This window comes from Hemicordylus capensis, chromosome 1, assembly GCF_027244095.1.
Source record: "Hemicordylus capensis ecotype Gifberg chromosome 1, rHemCap1.1.pri, whole genome shotgun sequence".
Classification (NCBI taxonomy): Eukaryota; Metazoa; Chordata; class Lepidosauria; order Squamata; family Cordylidae; genus Hemicordylus; species Hemicordylus capensis.
The window spans coordinates 212,755,607-212,771,767 of NC_069657.1; the positions used below are offsets into that span (position 1 = coordinate 212,755,607).

The following is a 16,161-nucleotide window of genomic DNA, read 5'->3' on the forward strand; positions in this document are numbered from 1 at the left end:
ATGGGGTCATGTGAACAGCTCCATTATATATTTTAAATACGTTTAAATAACTTCACACTCATTAGACAGAATGCTGCAACTCAGAACAGATGTACAATTTACTAAGCAATTAGGTAGGCTTTTATTCTTTATTATTTTAAGGTTAACAGAGACTTTTCGTCTCTTGGTGTATATCTATATAGATATATGAAGATGGAAAAGCTAAACATTTAAAGCAGGTAGTGGGGAGGTTTGAATATCCCTGAGGTGAGCAGGCCCCCATAAGCTACCCTGTGGCTGCAGCCACGGATTACAATAATTTATTTGTTTACAGGGGTGAGACTCAGAAAAGCCACAGAGTTTTGAAAACCAGCCTTCTATTGCTTTCGTCTCTCACCAGTAACACCTTGAGGTTTTTAGCCTATCACTTTCCCTCTCTGTGAGTGGCTGTCTCTGATGTAGCCTTTCATTCCACCTCCTCCTCAGATATCACCTCTACTGATCAAGGGAACAATTTGAAACAACACTACCAGGAAATCAGTCAGCACCACAGTTGGCGTCCAGTCCTGTTGAGGACTGGGCTGCATGCGTATTGCTCCAATGAGACACTAGAGGTAGCAGGAAAGTGTTCAGCCTTTGACTGTCACAAGCATTTAAAAGCCAGTCATTCTCAACCTGACCAGGGATGAGAAAGAAACAAAAGCAAACCGATGTGATCCCTGCAAGTGCCGCAGTCGAAAACTGCAGGCACATTAAAGAAACCCATTAAATCTCTCACACAAGGGCAATTTCAGGACTGAAGTGTGTTACCTTGGTGCTTTAAGTGCCCCAAGAGCAGGTCCTTTACTCACCACTATGTAGATCAAAGTATCTAGGCACTGGCTGCAGCTTTGAACTCTGCCTACCATCTCCATTGCAAATAAAAAGAAGTACTATTTCTTTGATGCAGCAAAGATTACTCTGTTTTTGTGAGGGGAATAAAAGGGGTCCCCTGCTCAGTGACAACACTTGCAAATCTGTTTCAAGACAGGAAGAATAATCTGACTCCCATCTGGAGACTCCCATAATTCTGATGCAGCAGGATAGACGGAAGAACCAAGGCAAGTCATCACCATCATATCCCATTATTTCCTTTCATCCACAGCATTTTATTGTTTCACTCCATCACCCCACTGGGCTGCCAACTAATGCTGACTGAAATGCAAAACTATAGCAATATTTTACCTCAGTGTTTTGCAAAGACCAAAGCAGATGTTTCTTTGCTTTGCCCTCCCCTCCTCACCTGAATGTAACATGTGAATTAATGTAATCTTTAATCTGAATGAAACCTCTATGTAAAGATCAACAATCATGGGCCGGTTCAGATGGTACTGTGCCCAACTGGCTTGCCCCATGTGGTAAGGACGTGAGCATGCCATGAGTGTGCATGTTTCCCAGCTCCACATCATTCTGTAATCACATCGGAGCTTCGCTCATCTGTACCACCCCGCCACATGTGGTTTGGACTGTGTGCAGAGGAGTAGTTGGGATGAACACCCCACCACACACACACACAAACACACACACACTTGAAGAATGACATATTGAGAGAGGTGAGATGTGAGAAATGAGCTCAAAGTATGCTCATGTCTTCATCATGTAGGGTGGACTAGTTGGGCAAAGAACTGTTCAAACCAGCACCATGTGTACACTGTACACAGATTGTATGTACATTGAATTCAATGAGGCCATTCACACAAGCAGCCCAACCCAGGCTAGGGCAGCCCAGCCTGGGTTGGGCTGCTGGTGTGGAGCACCAGGATCACTCCCGATCCCAGAGTGTTCATCCTCACAAGCCCAAATTTTTAACTCGGCCCTTAACTGGGGTTAGAGAGGATGAGCGCACCCTTAACCCCAGGGCTAGAGGTGTGCACGGAACCGCGGAGCTGCAGTCCGGCACTGGGGTGGGGGTACATTTAAGGGTGGGGGGAGGGTGTACTTACCCCTCCCGTCACTTTCCCTCCTCCGGGACATGTATTTTAGTCAGCAATTCGGGTGGTAGGATACCTCCCTGCCGCCCCTTCCCCCGCTTGGCTGTGTGACACGTGCGCACGTCACACACGTGCATCACGTCTCTGCGACCTGTGCACGTGCGTGCGTAGCCACGTGCACGATGCTGAGACGTGGTGCGCGCACGACGTGCGCACGCACAAAAGGCTTCCTGAAGCCTTTTGCAGCAGAGCGGGGATGGGGGCAGGGAGGTATCCTGCCACCCCAATTGCTGACTAAAATACATGCTCCGGAGGGGGGAAAGTGGCGGGAGGGGTAAGTACGTTCCACACGTGGAACGTGTGGGCATGCGGCAATGCACCCAAGAGGAGACAACTGATTGTCCGGGGTGAAGGTAGGTGAAACCTTACTCCCACCCCTCCGCCCTCCTTCCTAAACAACAGTTCTGAGCACAACCTTAGTGTGTGATTAGTACTGTTGTCTCCAAACATCCTCATTCCCCCTACTGTGCTTGCCCTCTGCTCCTACAGGCTTGTTCAACCATTCTTTTTTTCTTTTATAATCAATTCTTCTGTAGCTTGCACAATTTATTATACAATGTGGGTTCTTCTCTTTTCACACAGGCTTACAACAAACCTAGAGGGATCTGAACACAAGAAGGATGCTTTTTACTAAATACTACACTATGGCTGCATTCACACAAAATCACGGACATTCTAGCTAAAGAGTTAAACAACTGAGGTTTAACAGCATTTAACCAGGATAGATAACCAGGATTAGATCTGAATGAGATCATTCACACAATCAAAAACTGTGTTCTAGATGGGTTTGGGGGCTTCACATACTCCCAATTTTTGGTTGTGTGGAAGCAAGGTAGGAGGAAAACCTGAATAGAAATGATAGTGTGGAAGCAAGGTAGGTGGGAAAGCTATTTTCTTCCTACCTTGCTTCCACACAATCACTTCTGTCCAGGTTTTTCTCCTTCCTTGCTTCCACACAACCACAAATTGGGAGTATGTATAGCTCCCAGCTCTGTTGCCAGATTTGGCTTTTTTAAAGCCAAATTTTGGGTTACGGCCCATTTGACTCATGAGTATACCCCTTAGGTTCTGGCCACACTGGCCCTCCCAAATCCATGTAGAACACAGTTTTTTTAAATTGTGTGAAAGACCTCTAAATCTGCCTACTAGCCTTTCACTATAATCTAAATGGATAACTACCATCTTCACATTAGCCCACTTCCGCCTCAAATGTTCACACATGCACCATCTTGAATTGGGGTGGATGATATCTTTACAAACTACACCACTGAGGTGTTCCAATGTGTCCCTAAAACTGCACCCACTTTGGTTCAAATTGGTTCAAAATGGCTAGGCAGTTCATAAATTAGTGAAATTGTACCTCAAACATTCACGTGTCTGCCATTTTATAAAGGGGTGAATGATATAATCACAAAGTATGTTGCTGAGGTGTCCCTGTGTGTCCCTACAACTGTACCCAATTTGGTTCAAATCAGTTAGCTGGTTCACAAGTTAGCCCACTAGCGGCTCAAATGTCCACACATCCGCTATATTGAACTGGGGTGGATAACATCATCACAAACTATGCCTTTGAGCCCTTTGTGTCCCTGTAACTATACCAAATTTGGTTCAAAACAGTCTAGGCATTGCAAAGTTGATAACGGGACACACAAACACCGCACACACGTGCACGTGCACACACACAAACACAGAGCTGGGTGATCTCATAAGTTTACTTTCCTTAAGGAAAGTAGGCTAAAATGGAAACAAGAAGAGGTGATTGTGGTGCATACAGCTGCACTGGAGGCATTTTGTTTCTCCTTTCCCCCCTATTTGCATCCTCAGCTGAACTGTTTTAGCCATACCCTCCTTCCCCCTCCTGGCTCAGCACTTACAGAATGTGCCTTCTGCCCTTAACCTGAGAATGCAGTCAAGCTTCTCTTGAAAGAAATCATATTAATGTTGCTTTGTATATTAGTTGACCTTAGGTGCTATTGAAAAAGTGAGGCATGCAAGAGCCGCACTTCCTTCAAAGACATGCCAAGTTCTTCTCTCTTCACAGCCTTCCTTGAGCTCTATGTGGGCGTCTGTGCATTTGTCCACACCATATATGATTTCCTGAGGATATTTTCTCAATGAAATGGAGTGGCACAAACCCAGTTCGACAGGCTGTGATGGACCTAGATTGGCTGAAAGTTTTTTTGTATCTGTTATATCAGGGGTGGATAGACTTAAGGCTTCCAGGAGTTACTTCCTTTTGCTTGGCAGAGCCTGGGAACTACAAGTGCAAAATGATGGCTTGGGCAGGTGAAGTCAGTCAAAAATGGCGGCTTATTGGAAATTACATCTATAAAATAAGGGGTTTTAGCATCAAAAACCCTTTCAAAAGGCCAGCAGAGCTGGCTGAAGACAGGATGAAAAGCAACCAACTTACATTGAGGCTGAGAGATAAGCCCAAGGCCAGCCATTGAATCCAAAGTTGATACTTCTTTTTGTATTTGCTGTTTTTAAAGCAACACCAAGCTGTGTCAGCATTCTTAACCAAAGGAAAATTGAGGCTCAGAGCACCCAGTTCTTTCACTGTACAGAAAAACCCAGGTTTTCAGCCTACCCCTCTCCTTTCTTCCCATCTTTCTAACCAGTGAGTCTGGCATGGCAGTGGAGCAGGATCAAATTGATTTCAAACTATTGTGGATACATGTTTAGGTGAGAGAGGGAGGGAAAGAAGACTACTGAATTCCAGGAAGAATTTGCTGAAAAGGGGGCTGCTTCTGGGAGAAAGAAAATGGAGAGAAATGAATGGGAGAGAAAGAAGCAACCCCTGAGCACCTGAAGAGACAATGAGAGATTGAAAATGGTGTGGTCATGCTCCCACTCAGTTAGCCAAAAGGTTGGCTGGAAGGTGCTACCAAAACAATTTGTCTTGGGGCTGCAAACAGCATCCCTCTATGGGATTTGGAGTTGCAGGCTTGCAACCTCCATCTTGGATACCTGAGCTCACAGGATTGTGAAGTCTGCACATGCCCATATTTGGCAAACTATGCAATTTGTTCTCTTGGCACAAACAAACATGCGGCACCACTGCCCAAGCTCAGAATAACAAAGGACTGTAGGGAGATCCCCATGGCCTCTCCTCCAAAATGGGAGGAATCTAGCAAGCAGACCTGGATCAAAGAGACCTTGGCAAGAGGAATAGCTAACGCCCTTTGCAATGGATAAGCCTTGCTAATCATTCTTACAACTACTCAGATTAGCATGGCACACACCCAATCTCCTATCACAACATTAATGAGCTGGCAAGGACTCAGAGGTAGTATCATTAACAGAGAAAAAAACCTTTCTCTCTCCCAGGAAGATATGTTCTGGTCTCAGATGAAGCTTCTGAGTGCACCCATTCACTACTCTACACATACCTCTTGACCAGCCAGTCCATCTTTTCCCCCTTAAAGACCACACCCACTTGATTGTTCATGCAAACATGAACTTTTTTGTTACACACAGGTTTCAACCCCTGCAGTCAGGGCAGCTGTCCTTTGCATAGCCCCAAGACATGCTTTTGCCTATTTCTACTCCTGACCTGAGCACACAACCAGAAGGAAGGAAAACACAATGGAGGACAGAAAACCGCTGGACCAATCCTGGAACCCTATCAAACGCTATCCTGGTTCCTTATCTTGCAAGTGGCAACTCTGCACCGCTTGCCCTTTCTTTTTTTCCTGCCTTTCTACTTTGCCCCTGCTAGGAAATCTACCTGCTCACTCCAACCTGCAAGTGTACCCAACGCACCAATGGATCAGGACTGGGAATACTAACTGCCTATCTTTTCTAAATCTCCTCGCCTCCTTCCCTCTCCTCTTTAAGTCTACATCTTGATCCTTCCTCAAGTAAAGCCTTAAGCTGATTTAATAGACAATTCAGACCTTAAGATAAAATGACTCTGTTAGTTAGTTAACTAATTTTAATGCATACTGTTAAGATTTTATTGCCTCTTCACCCTGCCTAATCAATCTTTTTCTCTTTCTGTATCCTGATCATCCCTAAATAAATCTGATTGCACCATATATCTGTCTCCTCCTCATTTCCAGACCAAAACTTTGCATATATTGATACTGTAATGAACTGCTCCATATGTGATGCTGTTCCCCCATGTTAACCCAAAAGCCCAATTGGAGTGTTTAGCCAGCACCCTGGAATAGCTTCATTAACAAAGGGAAAGAAAAAGGAAGCCTCAAGGCCTAAAGAGCTACTTCAGATAATCCTGGGAGCTACCAGCAGTTCCCAAGCTACCCAGTGCTTGCCTAGTCAGCAAATAGTATGCATGGGGGAAGATGATCCAGATCAGCAGCATGGCAGCAGGAAGGTAGGGGGACTTGGACCCTGCTCCCTGCTGTGGTTCTGATTGCCTCTCCTCCATACATGCTATTTACAGGGAGAAATGAAAGCATACCAGGACCAATGACATGATTAAGGTCATGTCTAGTTTGGCCCTAAGAGCCTCCAGGGCTTTTATAAGGACATTTCAGTAGTACTGCAAAACATATTAGCTGAGAGCAGCTAGGTATGAATAATATGGGATGCAAAATGTTTTACAGACAGTCACCACATTTGCACATCAAATGGAACCGAGGGTCCAATGGATCCACCATTCTGCTCCCCGCCCAAGTGCAAGTATCTGTCTGTGTTTGGACATAACCACCAGGACATGAACTGCAGTCTCAGAGACTGCAGAGAGGAGGGGGAACTGGTTGAGTGGACAGGGAACTGTCTGCGTGGGCTTCCTTCTGGAATGGACAGTCCTGGTAGCCAATCACAGCTGGAGCATGGGAGGAGCTTCCTCCCTCAACTCCAGTTTGCGCTTGCTGCAGCATTCAGACATAGCAACCAGAAAATGAAACCCAAGGTAGGAGCGGCAAAACTCACTATAAACCAAAAGTTCAAATTGGAGTTTGAGGAGGGAAACTTCAGGTTGCTTTTGCACCCAAACTGCAGTTGCATGCCTTTGGACCTACAAGAAATTCAGACGAAGGACCCTTCAACCTCAGACCCCTTCAGGCCCTGTTAGGTGTGAATGGGGCCAGTGCAACTCAGGTTGGGCTTTCACGGCTCCTTCTCCTCTAATGCTGCTGCAGGCCCTGACACTCTGGTAAGCAGATGTAAATGCTTCCCTGCTCCACTACTAGTCAGTGCCAGAATGGGTACAAATGAAACCTCCAGACATTCAAGCATAAGTGAAGGAAATACAGGCCTGCCATACAGAAAAGGCTACTGACAAAAACCTCCCAAAATAACTTGGAGGGCTACAAGGGCTGGAGTGGGTTTTCTCACCATGATGGCTCCACTGACAAAAGAGTCAGACTTAAGCATGAATACTCAGCATTGCTTCTGTGCTTGCCAACAATAACCAGGTGCCCAAAGCCACTGACAATTAAGAGCCACTGAAACTCAGAGGCTTTTATTTGTGTTGTTTGTTTAAATAGTAAATTGGAATTTAAATAAAATCAAAATCATAAAAAAATATTATTCACATTTATATCCTGAGTTTCACCCTAGGAGCTGAGGGCAGTTTAATTGGGAGCTCCCCTTTTTATCTTCACAACAACCCTGTGAAGTAGGTTAGGCTTAAAGTTTGAGTGGCCCAAGGTCATCCAGAGAGCTTCATAGCTGAATAGGGACTTGAACTGAGGCAACTACAGTCCCAATCCAACACTGTAACCAATACACCAGACTGGCTCTTGGTATATGAACATATGAAAACAACAAAGGACACCAATGATCTATCAAGAGAGAAAGGAACAGCTGCTGAGACAGAGAAGTAATGACCACTGCATGAATGGCAGTAAATATATCAGAGCAACATGCTTTATTTATTTTTAATTATTGGAGATTGCGTATGTGTGGGTAAAATCTTTAGAAAGCTTCTTAAACTGACAGAGGAAGGTGTGCGGGATAATCTAGGGAAGGCAGCTTTGATTGAAAGTCACTGAGGTAATTCTGGAAGTAATTAGGTCTTCAGGCAGCAATGTGATGAAATGGGACAAATGACCTTTCTTCATTCTCTAATACTAGTTGGCTTGTTCCGCTCATTTGTTTCACTTTTTAGGCACCCAGCATCTCTTATGAATACTGTTTTTGTTAAGAGGCAAAACATTGCTTTGTGGTAAGAGAAATGGGTATATTTTCAAGAGTGCAGGTCCCAAGTGTCCCTTTCTCTCTGTATGCAATCTCAGTTGGTAACCTGCTTAATTCTGTCTTAATTTCCCAGCTCTGATAAAACATGTAAAGATGTTTCATTTGCCCATATTAGGCTTAAACCTAAGCAGAGATTTCAGGCTGGTTTTATTTGCTGGTTTGTTGATACGATTGTTGATTTTTGCTTGAATCTCTTTTAATTGTAAAGTGGTTTGTTTTAATTGTAAACCTCCCTGAGCCATTTTGGAAGGGTGGTATATAAATCAAATAAATAAATAAATAAATAAAAATAATGTTGCCTCACATTTTATTCTAATTTGTGAGATGCCTTGCAGGCCTATCATAGGCTAAAAGAGGAGATATAAATTAAATAAACAATGACATAAAAATATTTAATGCAACAAATATAAGGGCTGGACTTCCCGATCACTCTGTTTGAAAAATGTTTCCTTAATATTTCTCCAGCAGAAGAATGGGAACATAGGAAGTTGCCCTATACAGAGTCGGATCATTGGTCCATCTAGCCCAGTATTGTCTCCTCTGACAGTCACTCTTCAAAGTCACCGGCAGGGATTTTTTGCAGCCCTGCTACCTGAGATCCATTTAAACTGGAAATGTCAGGGAATTAATCTAAAGCTTTCTGCATACAAGGCATGTGCTCTAAGCACAACCCAAGAGTAATATATCTAAACTATATGTGTGCTAATCAACCCCACCCCCTCTGGCTGAATATGGGATGGTTCACAAGTGGACATTTACCACTTAATCAGATTTGAGGATTGGCTTATTAACGAATTCCACTGAAAAATATTAAGGTCGTTCTCATGACCATTGCAACCTGGTGGGAAGGCATGGAGGGAAGGCAAGATCGAACTTACTTTCCCCAAAGATGAAAAGGAGCCTTGTGTGGAATGTGTGGCTCATGTGCCCACATGATCCACGCTGCTCTGGGCAATGCAGATTTCTGGAGGCTGAGAAAATACAGCTCGGCCTCCAGATATCCCTAAATGCACCGTGCGAGGAGCGCAGTGCATTGAGGGATTTCCCCTCAAGCGGGGCACTCTAGGCACCTGGCTCTATGTCTGCTCAGGCTACCTGCTGCCTGAGCAGACACATGTACAGGGACCTGGTGAAAGTCCAGGGGAAATTTCTGGGCTACCTGGCAAGGTGGTGCCAGAATCAGCCAAGGTCCTGGCACTTCACATGAGCAATATGAACAGGCTGCTTGTGTGAACAGCTTCATTGTGTCCTACGAGATGTGGAAGTTTAATTGTTTAACTAAATTTTAATTAAACTGTAATTTTAACTGTTTTACCTTTGCTGTATTGTAAATAGTTGTACATCACCTAGATTTATATATTAGGTGGTTTATAAATGTGACAAACAAATAAATAAAAATACATACATATTTTGCAGAGGGAAAAGAACACCTCTGTCGCAATAGATACATTTTTCACAAGACCTCCAAGAAAAGGGTATAACTGCAGTTTATGATGTGACGTTTTGCAAACCTTCCAGATTCTGGCATGCCTTTAAATCAACTGCCTTCTTCCTCATAGTGGTTTCCCTGCAATAACAGACTTGATACAAACAGTGTGTATCAGCTGATTAGTACTAAAGTAACCCTTTGAATGCTCCCACGCGGCTATAATTGATTATAAGCTGGACCAACTTCCAAGCTGGAACCCAGTTACTGTCTCGGAAGTTGAAACTTTGGTTAAAAAATGTAAGACGGGTAAGGCTTCTAGAATTGATTGTATCACAACTGAAATTATTCGCAACAACCTTGATTGGTGGGCTCCTTGCTTCCTTTTTTACCTTCATAGATACTACTGCAAAAATGCCTGAGGATGGGAGTGTTTCGGTAATAGTCCCAATTTACAAGAAAGGATCAAGGGAGGATCCTAATAACTATCACCCAATTAGTCTCCTTAGCATTATCAGTAAACTATATGCTAGACATATCTTGGGGAAATTACAGGAATGGCTAGATACTCAGGACATTTTATCCGCCGAACAAGTGGGATTTTGAGAAGGATACTCTACAACACAGCAAGTATTTATTTTACAATACTTATCTGAGAAATATTCCTCTCTGCCTAAATCCTATGTATGCTGCGTTTATAAATTTTAAAGCAGCTTTTGATTCCATTTCCAGAGATGGACTGGACAAAGTTAAAGGTATCATCCAAAGTTAAAGGTATCATCCACGTTTACTGTTATTAATCTACAATCTTCATCAGAACAGCCGCCTCAGAGTGTGGTGTAGTAGGAAAGGGCATCTCTCAGCTGAGATACCTACTTATAGAGGACTATGACAAGGTTGCATTCTTGCCCCTGTTTTATTTCGTTTGTATTTAAATTCAATAGTTTCTCATCTGAATGACCTTGCTCTTCATCCCCCTAAACTTGCGAACAGGCATGTTTCGTTACAGCTTTACGCTGATGATATTGTCCTATTATCTCAAACCAAGATAGGGCTAAGCCGTGCCTTAACTTCCCTGAGCATCTATACTGTGAAGGAGGCCTTGGAGGTAAACTATACCAAGACCAAGGTGAGGGTTTTTGCAAAATGCCCCCAAATCCATAAATGGTCCATAAATGGACATAATATTGAGCAGGTCAAGGTTTTCAAATATTTAGGGCTTGTATTTCATTCCAGGGGATCCCGGAATGCCCATCTTAGTTTTGTTTCTACAGTGCCCAACAGGCGGTAAATGTGATTAAATCTTTTTACTTTTTGAGAGGTGCTCTTTTTGTCTCAGTGGCTGTCAAATTACTGAAGGCTAAAATATACCCTCACATGCTTTATGGCACGCAAATTGGGCCTTTTGATAATTTTACAATATTAGAAGCAGTTCAAACTAAATTCTTAAGGGCCATCCTTCAAGCCCCCAGAGGCACAGCTAACGTGTCTCTTCATAGAGAGGTTGAGGTTACCACCTTGAAAATGAAAATCTGGTTTTGTATAATCAAATCCTGGCTGCATTTGGTTTTCTCCCCAGTGGTTTAGCGCCTTTAGTCTTAATCGACAGCTTTACATCTAAGTGGGAAATAGCTCTGAAAATGAAATTGCATCATCTGGGCATGTCCCAAGAAAACCTTATAGGGAGGGTTTAGATCAGGAGATATGTTTTGTCAGACAATGACTATTGGACATAGATCTGCAGGAGGAGTGTGCACGATTACCAAGGGGAATGTATATAGGCTCCCAAAATTTCAGTCATTAATCGGCTGAATATTTAGATCATATATTTTTACCTACGTTTAGGAGACCATTGACCCTTGCTCTTTTGAATGCCTTTCCTTCTGCACTCCTAGATGGGAAATATAAACGAGTTCCGAATGCATTGCATTGATGCCCTTGTGGCTCAGGGGATACAGAGTCAGTTGTTCATGTTATTCTTTATTATCAATTTTATAGGTGTGCTCGTATTAAGTTCATTGCTCCTCTCTTAAAGAATCATCCTGGCCATACGGATCCATTTTACTTGGACTTCTTGCTGTCAGATTTTAAATCTGTTACCTCTATTAATGTGGCCAAGTTTTGTTTTGTTGCATCTAGGACTTTGAAGAGTCTGTATTAGCAACTTGAATATTTTGTAAGTTATAAATGTATTATTTTAAATGTTAAGCTGGTCTAAGGACCATAATAAACATACTACTCACTACCCTTTGAATCCACTAGGCATTTGAAACTCAGACTGATGAATAGGAGCTTCTGTATTCAGCTTGACTAATACATCAAGGAACAAAGCCCATATAATAGCAATAGCAATAGCACTTACATTTATATACCGCTCTATAGCCGAAGCTCTCTAAGCGGTTTACAATGATTTAGCATATTGCCCCCAACATTCTGGGTACTCATTTTACCGACCTCGGGAGGATGGAAGGCTGAGTCAACCTTGAGCCCCTGGTCAGGATCGAACTTGTAACCTTCTGGTTACAGGGCGGCAGTTTTACCACTGCGCCACCAGTATAATGGCATTTAGATTATCCGTGTCCACTTCTAAGACACTCCCTATCAACAGAAGATGGATGGGCTGCTCAACATACCCAACTTCTATCAAAACATACATCCCTAAAAATTAATGGGAATTCGTTTATTGACTATCAAGTCACCAATTACAGAGTACAAAGGTTACTATATTGGTAAACTCCATATCAGCAAAATGGCTTTTGGTTGAGACACTACTATTTCAGGCCACAAGGAGCTCAGTTTAAGAAACAGATGTGAAAATGGGCCAATATTTCCATACTCACCATGGAATGTATTAGTACAGAAGACCCCTTCTTATAACTCCAATATGTATTGCTTACAACTTACTAGAAAAACTGCATAAACATTTAGATGGGGGGAGGGAACCACCACTTATCTGAGCACTGTCTCTAATTTCTAGCCCATTTGAGCTTTCATTCTGGACAAATTGATCTGGAATTACCAGTGCCCCAAGAATATGGAATTACAGTTACAAAGCAGTATTGCTTTGTGTATTACTAACCTACCAAGTACAAGTACATATAGTTAGGTGAAAAGTGTTTAGGGTAAACAATCCATGCTACTTGTTTGGACTTGGCTGAACCGGATCCAGTACATTTCAGCCATCAAGCCAGCTACATCGGCTTGCAGGCCAGCTCGAAGGGTATATTTGTAAAGGGGAATCAGGCTAGGATTACCCTTTGAAAGTAAAGTAGGATTCCCTAGCCTAAGGAGGATGAGTGAAAGGGGAATCTTTTACCTTTATATGAAGGCCCCAGGGGTGGTGGTGGGGGGGTGGAAGCAGCGGCGGGGATGGCAGAGGTGGCAGAGACATTGGAGGTGGTGGGGGGGCTCCTACACACACACACACACACACACACACACACACACACACACACACACACACCCAGCCTCCCAAATGACAGTCTGGGTCAGATGCAGCACAGTTCGGGTCTCTGAACATGCTAAGAGGCCCTTAGAGTGGCCTCTGCATGTGCACAGAGGCCATTTGCATCATCATGCAAATTGCATGGTGACACAAAATGGCTTCTACATACAGCATAGGCCCGGACTGGTCTGTAGGCTGGGCTGTACCCTAGGTACAGGGCCGTGTGAATCCCTCATTGTGCGGTGCATTGTGGGATGCCTGGAAACTGGAATGCATTTTCCCAGCCTCCAGAAAGCTGTGTGGCTCACAAAAGTGCCAGTTGTTTGGGCACATGAGCTGCACAACCTGGGCCCACACCGGATCATCTGGGGGGAAGGTAGGTGCTATCCTGCCTTCCCCCTCCTGCCCTCCCTGGTGCTCTCAAAAGTCATGTGAATGTCCTCAGTGACTTCAAACAACAAACTACAGTTACACTACTTCAGTAACTGTTGAGATGCTCTACAGTGAGTGCCTAATTTCCATTCAGGATGCATGACTGACTTGTAACTATAACAGTTCCCCAAAGGCAGAAACGTGGGGTGAGGGTGGCACTTTTCATGAACATTTTTCAGCAGTAGCAAAAAGCACCCCTTCTGTGATATTTCAGGTGTTCATCCAAAAGATGGCAAATGTATAACAGATTATTCTAACATGCAACTAGGAACATTTTATGTAGTGTTTAAAACAAACCAACCACTGAGCAGTATGAAATAAATTTTTGTGCAGTTGCATATATGAGGTTTAATAGGAGCTAAGTTGTTCTTTAAAAAAAGGAATAGATGCTAAAAAGGAAATAGATTAAAAGAAATTGCAAATGAAGATGAATAGGGTTTCCTTTCAATTTCCATAACCTTATACTAATAGTATATTATGAGACTAAATACTTGATTAGTTAAAGGCATCTATTGATTCAGACTGAACTCTACTTATATGTAGGTATACAACCACTACATAGAAAACACATAAAAGAATAATTTTGATTTTTCCTTTCCTCATTCCGTCTCTCTTTCTTTTGGTTACAAAATGTTCTGGGGCAGATGTGCTGGCAGCTGTTTGTGTAGTATGAAACAAAAGCTTAGAATAAACCCTATAAAATGTTCTCCCCTGAGGGCAATTCAGATTCAGGAAGCATTTCCCTCACTTTCAGTTGGCTTCATTTGCCCTCAGTGACATCATCATGTAGCCAAATTTGATTGATTACATAGTGTTGTGACATCATCACATTCACCATCTGACCCCTGATTGGCTGGGATCACCCATGTGATTATTCCCAGAAAGAGAAAGAATAATATTTCCACTCAAATGGTGGCAAAGCAGCAGATGGAGAAATACTGCCCAGCAACAAACAGGCAAAAAACAAGGTGAACAGGGAGGGGAGAATGCAACAGTTCAGATCCCCTGCAAATATTACTTTTACCCTGAAAAATGAGAATGACAAAGGCCCAGCCCTAGTGGAAAATAGTTATGTGCTTCCAAGCATCCATGCAAAAAATAAGTGGTTCAACATTGCATAGGTTTCTTGAACATAGGATACTATATACCACGCCATAATATAGCATTGTATCGTAAGGCTTTATTTTGGACTATGGCAATCATGTTGGCTCCAGAGACTGAGAGTCAGAGTAGATAACAAATGATCTGTGAAGCTTGAAAGCTCACGGTCTCGCTAAACAGAAAGTGGATCAATATGAAGTGCCAGCTTATCTGCTCTATCTCCCTTAAAACCGACTACCAGTTTCTTGAGAATTTCTCATTTCTGTGGTATTGAGTTTGAGTTGCCATAAAGGCATCTGGTCGTGCAGAAAATGCCACTTAGTTTCAGTGCCCCAAATTACAGACTATTCATGACAATCTTGAATTAGGCTTAAAAAAACAAAAACAAAGTAGCACCTAAATCATTTTTTGCAGTTCTTGCACTTGTAATATGTACAAAAACTCGAAACTGGCTAGAACACTTATTCACCTCCCCGCCCCCATTGGCTGTTTCCAGTTTCTACATGGCAATAATAATATTCACACCTAATATATTGCAGCCTCAAAATCATTCTTAGCAGGACCTGTGAAAAAGCTCATAAATTTATTTTCTCTTAAGATACTCCAAATTACATGATACAACAACATTTAGCATATGTATAACATTTCCAAGTGTTCCACATGCATTGTCTTGTAATCTTTACCATCTCCTCCAACTGTCCCTATTTACAAGGACAGTCCTTATTTTCTGGTATCTGCCCCTAATAAAATCACAGTTCCTGTTGTGTCCCTTGTTGTGAATTTTTGGGGAATACCTTGTAAAAATGTTGTTTGTGTGAGTCACACATAAAAATAAATGTTTGCACATGAACCCTAAGGCATCAAGCCGTGCATAGCTTGATATTTCACACATTGCAGATGTTGTGCAGTATATGTATTGAATTTCTTGAGAACATATTATAGGATGGCTATATTCTTCTGTTGCATCTTTTTCAAAAGAATAATCACCCTCCTGGCATTAACTGAGGACGGTCTGCTATAGAGTAAATGAATGCATCATACAGCAGTCAGTGAAGGCATTTCAACAACAAACAGCATCCTGACTAGTAGTAATTCCATGAATGGAAGATGTTCCACTTCCTCATGGGGCAATTCTCACTGATCCCCCCTTCCCTCTGGGTCAGTGGGGAATCTTTTTAATCAGATTTTTACATATTTTTTAATAGTGGTCTCACTATCACCTCCTTGAGGCTTGATAGTCTCTTGCCCTCTCTTAAGGAGCCATTAATTACCTCTGATCCAGTGACGTAGCCACCATTGAACTAAGGTGTGTGTGTCAAATGTCATTGGGCTGCTGGTATTTGAGGGCCGCCTGGAGGTTTTCTTGGCCCCCACTAGGGCAGCCCCTCTCCCCGTAGGGCACCCAACCAGCAAATGAGCCACTTGCAGGCTAGAGAGGGAAATGGGAAGCGTTGCCTTGTTATGATGCCGGCCATGTGCTGGTGTCAGAAGCATGTCAGCGCTGAGGACATGGATGGCATCAAGGCACACACATGCCATCTGCTGTCCATCCTTTCCCAGCTGGGAAGTGATTCATTCAC

General features: G+C 43.0%; 1 protein-coding gene across 4 annotated transcripts in view; it reads right to left on the minus strand.

Moving 5' to 3' along the window:
• TMEFF2 (transmembrane protein with EGF like and two follistatin like domains 2) overlaps positions 1-16,161 on the minus strand; it is a 274,058-nt gene that overhangs the window by 173,346 nt on the left and 84,551 nt on the right. The window lies entirely within an intron of this gene.